Source organism: Mya arenaria, chromosome 9 (assembly GCF_026914265.1).
Source record: "Mya arenaria isolate MELC-2E11 chromosome 9, ASM2691426v1".
Classification (NCBI taxonomy): Eukaryota; Metazoa; Mollusca; class Bivalvia; order Myida; family Myidae; genus Mya; species Mya arenaria.
In genome coordinates, this window is record NC_069130.1 from 49,298,564 (window position 1) to 49,304,563 (window position 6,000).

The window sequence follows — 6,000 nt, forward strand, 5'->3', positions numbered from 1 at the left end:
TGTAGAGTGATAGAGTGTGTCTAAGCGTTATCTGTATCAAAACAAGGCTTTTGTAAGCATACACGATTCCAGACACACTTTAATGTTAAACTTGTTAAAATCCGAACGTCACAGTTCGAAAAATCGATAAAGCTGATGGTGTGAGGGTGCTTGGTCAGAATAAAGACTTTGGAAAAGGCTCCGGGTTATATACACTGCGACGAAACACTGCGTAAATTAATCATGTTGTAAATACCACAAACCTTCATGACCAACCGCATGTTTATATACGTCAACAAATACTTACGCAAATATTTCTGCTCTGATTAAAATAATTAAGTACATATGGCATAGAAGTAAAAAATGGGATAGGATCAGGTGACATACAGAAGTTTGATATATATAATTTTTATTGACATAAAACTCTTACCCTAACACTACTAACCCACGTGTGAATTAGGTGACGTCAATTAAACGTAACAATTTTTCACGTAAATATTATTATCATGGTGTCTACGTCATTGAACGTGTTTCTTCTGAATCGCCCCCATTCCTTGAAAAATAGATAATAATCTTAATGTTTGAAATTGCTGTAATGTTTGCGACACAATATAATATCATTTAAACATTCATGCACAAATATTGGCGATGACCTTTTCTTTAGAATCTAAACAAAGGGAAACAAAATGCATAAATTGGGTGAGTTCAGCTTTAAAAGAGTCCTTCAAAATACTCGTATCCGGACTAGACTTGCTTTTGTTCAGTGGTGCGAATAAATGGCGTTCACAATTAAACGCAACATTCTGCTTAAACCTTCAAACAACAAAAAGAAACAGAAAAACTGACGGCCAATCTACGGATATAGTTTTTTTTAAAAATATTACTGAAGGAGTAAAAATAAATGCAACGGATCATTTAGTAAACGTAAAAATGTGCAGATACTTTTATAAATGTTACGTTCGATCACTATTATAACTCCTGTTGGTGCTCGACTGTTTGTTTGACATGTGTTTTCTATTGCATTAGTTAGTATTCGCATACTTAAATTCGCCCTCATTTCAAAAATCTAGGTTGTCATTTAAGACTGATGTTTAAAAGAAAAATCTCAAAAACCAGCGACCATGGCATAATTTATGATGACATTTTGCAATGTTTACCATTTCATCCAGTTTGTAAACATGCATTTCTCACATACGCATTCCTGTCATCTTACTAAATACAACTCACGAAAATCAAATAAGAACAATATGTTTGTTTACTTTTCGTGACCATAATCGCTCGAGGAAAAACAACTTAACCACGTTTCGATTAAAGGTATGCTATTTGTCTTCAAAAAAAGTCCTTAATGTTTCATAACTACTGATGTTATAAATGTGAAAGTATCAAACCCGCGTGACAATAAACCATGGTTGATATCATGAAATCATGTCATGTTTTAATTTGTACTTTAAAGTTCAAATCCGTACTTGTCTTTTGGTAGTCCCATTGTATTTCGAGCATAACAGCAACATCATCCACAACACGTAACTTGAAGAGTTTTCCTTTAGAAGTTTTGTTTAAAGATGCACTTTTACTCCCAAAAGAGATTTACCACAATTAATACAATTGTTTGAATATACCAGAAAGGATAAATACATGTCGAAAACAATGGTTCTTTTTAAGGGATACCGAGTTCAATTTGAAAGAAAGGTGTAGAAAAAACACACAGTATTTCTACCTCATGACACGATAGAAGATCACAGTAAATCTTTTAGCATTCACCAATCATTTAATATTTGTGCATTTTCAGCTATTAAATACACGGTTACAATCTTGTTATCAGTAATCAATATTTTTCATAAATGCATTATTTAGTAAGCAGTTAAAGGTTTATCACTCAAAATGTATGTTTGTTATACATGTGTATGTATTGATTTTGATTAAGAGTGTCACTTTAAAGGTGCCCACGTGAACGTTGATGCAATTACCTTGTTTTAATGGTAATGCGTTATAATGCTTCACTCATTTAACTTTAATGACAAAAATTATATCTTAATGTATAGATAAAAAACATTAGCTTCATAAATGTTTTTTTATTTAATTGCTACGTTGCCACCAACTCCCCATTTGAAAAGCCCCAAAACATCGCTCGTATCTTTTATCTTTTCCTAAATCAGATCTGTTACCAACGCTTTTCCGCTAAATACAGCATTTTTATGTCGAACTTTTAAATACATGGTAACAACAGTGAAATTGTTTCATATTTTACTATTAAAACTATTTTAATGAGTGTGTTGTCTGTTTGTAGTGTTTGTTTTGTGTAGGTGGTGTTAATAAGTCTAGTTCATTGTCCTTTGGGCCCATGCCTTGTGTCTCTAATGGGGGTTTATATTTAAATTTTGACTTCTGGCTTGGTCCAATAGTTTTAATTGTATTATCTATACAACGTAAACAAGTCCCTGCATTCAAAACCTTCAGTCATGCCGTTAAATGTCTGAACGGTTTGATACTTTATGGACAAAATTTGTTTTCATTCTGAACAAGACCACAAATGTCACTTTGTTGTAATTTTCATTGAAATACTGTATATGAAATGACATGCTGTTTAAATCACGACAATAACTACATCTTGTTTGTAATTATTTTTAATTCAAGGTAATTATTACTCTTTGTATAGAAATGCCTTGAGCTCGATACCTGTACTAGGATATTATCAATCGTATCTCTGGTTCTAAATTAAGTATCGACAATATCACCCGACCATTAAGTATGTTTTCCATCAATATCGACCATTTACATTGACCATATTTTATGTACTTAATCAGTATCAATCATATATATATATATCGACCATATATCGTGTAGGTGGTTGATCAGTATTGACCATATGTCATATTTTCATCAGTATCGACCATATACATTGACCATATCTCAATTTCTTTATCAGTATCAATCATATTTATATCAACCATATCTCAAGTTCTTTATCACTATCAATCATATTTATATCAACCATATCTCATGTTTTTCATCAGTATCGGCCATATATATCGACCATATTTCATGTTTTTCATCAGTATCGGCCATATATATCGACCATATCTCATGTTTTTCATCAGTATTGACCATTTATATCGACCATATCTCATGAACTTAATCAGTATCAATCATATATATATCGACCATATATCGTGTAGGTGGTTCATCAGTATTGACCATATGTCATATTTTCATTAGTATCGACCATATACATTGACCATATCTCAATTTCTTTATCAGTATCAATCATATTTATATCAACCATATCTCAAGTTCTTTATCACTATCAATCATATTTATATCAACCATATCTCATGTTCTTCATCAGTATCGCCCATATATATCGACCATATTTCATGTTTTTCATCAGTATCGGCCATATATATCGACAATATCTCATGTTTTTCATCAGTATTGACCATATATATCGACCATATCTCATGAACTTAATCAGTATCAATCATATATATATCGACCATATATCGTGTAGGTGGTTGATCAGTATTGACCATATGTCATATTTTCATTAGTATCGACCATATACATCGACCATATCTCATGAACTTAATCAGTATCAATCATATATATATCGACCATATATCGTGTAGGTGGTTGATCAGTATTGACCATATGTCATATTTTCATCAGTATCGACCATATACATTGACCATATCTCAAGTTTTTTTTATCACTATCAATCATATTTATATCAACCATATCTCATATTCTTCATCAGTATCGCCCATATATATCGACCATATTTCATTTTTTTCTTCATTATCGGCCATATATATCGACCATATCTCATGTTTTTCATCAGTATCGACCATATATATCGACCATATTTCATGTTTTTAATCAGTATCGGCCATATATATCGACCATATCTCATGTTTTTCATCAGTATCGCCCATATATATCGACCATATTTCATGTTTTCATCAGTATCAGGCATATATATCGACCATATCTCATGTTTTTCATCAGTATCGCCCATATATATCGACCATATGTCATGTTTTTCATCAGTATCGACCATATCTCATGTTTTTCATCAGTATCGCCCATATATATCGACCATATTTCGTGTTCTTCATCAATATCGACCATATATATCGACCATATCTCATGTTTGTCATCAGTATCGACCATATATATCGACCATATTTCATGTTCTTCATCAATATCGACTTAATATTTCGATCATATATCCTGTTCTTTATCAGTATTACCGAAATATTTCGAACGTATACCATGTTCTTCATCAATGTCAACGAAAAATAGCGATTCTATCTAAAGTTCTTTACCAGAATCGATCATATCTATGGACCATACATCTTGTTTTTCAGCTGACTGATTATTGAAAACAAAACTTCCGATGCAACTCTTAAATGGCATTTGACAATACTAAGATGCATTCATAATTTATTTTATTATATTAATATTCAATATTTTTGCGCCACCATATATCTTATAAATCGCTAAGAAGTGCGCATCACTCGAGTTGACACATACCATTTCTGATTTAATAGGAAGGAAAGACTATTACATGCCGAAATGAAATAAATCAAGAACAAATCAAATGTGGAAATAATAATTAACACCTATCTCATAGACGTTTTTATGAATGAGGGCTACAAATCAATTTAGTTTTGGAATGTTGTGGTCGTCATCATGGACAAGCTAACCAAAGTTCGGGGAATTATGACAACTAACTTCTTTTTTTAACGCATTTGATAATGATAAAGCTTACAAGGAAATGCAGTTAACAACATCGCGGCCCATCCAAAACGATTCATAAAAAAGCAAGTACGTCATAGAAATTCCTCATAGAATAAGTATCAAACACTTATTTAGTGATCTTCCTTCTGAGCTTGTCAGTTTTTAAACAAATTTAATTCCTATTAAAATTATGAGTCTGAGTCAGGGAAACCGACAAGGGGCGGTATTCATTAAACTTCTTTACACTCAAATTCATTTATAGGGCTCAATCAGTCAAGTCATTTCCTAACTTAAGTCACTTTCCTTATTTTAGTATTGAATTCAATTCAAATCATTTATTTGATAGAGGCCACTGCTCAAAAGCAATCATTATGTACATACATACACAATGAAGACCATTACAGGTGAATGGCGTACACAAGTTACATGTCAAATATATTTGACGGAAAATATACGTAGTGATAAATGTTCATTTACTACCATGTACAAAGGAGAACAACCTTTTATATATTTATGAATAGCAATATCCCTGTATAGTGTTTTTATCACTGTTACGGTAGATTATTATTTACAAATTCTTCAATCTTAATTTTAGATTTTCTTTACTTATGAAATAAGAAATAAAGACTTTCCAAAATACATAATTTTCATTGACCATATTGAAAAAGAAAACACTTTAATGTTAACAACACATGACTTATGATGCTTAATGAATACGACCCTTGATGTTCGACGTTCGCGGTTAGGTATACTTACTTGTTTTAGCTCGGTTTTGAAGACAGAGCGGAATCACTCTCGAGTCCGTTTACAGGGTAAACAGCAGAATTGACATTTTAAGGAGGACATGGGAAAATATGCTTTGGTTGGTAATCAATATAAGTACGCTTGGCCTGTTTTCAATACTGGTCTTAATTGGATCTAAGAACGATATAGCTAATCGGATTACTTGTTCTTAATAACTGACCAATATAGTGAATGAAATCAATGATGTATGACCATAAGATTAACATAAGTTGCATATTAAATACCACCCTAGGTTGGTATTCAAACGCAAACTATTTTGGCAGAGGTGGTCACCTACACCGCTAGATCATTCTCACTCGTTAAGGACTTGTGTAACTAACTCCTTATCCCTATTTGTCATGTATGTATCATTCATTAGTAACATAAGATTTCATAAATATACTTAGACGCTGGCGATAACGTGCGATATCCAAAGGCTTGTTAATGTGCTCATTAACATTTAATGGTTTTTATCACCCACACTCAGGTATAGGGACA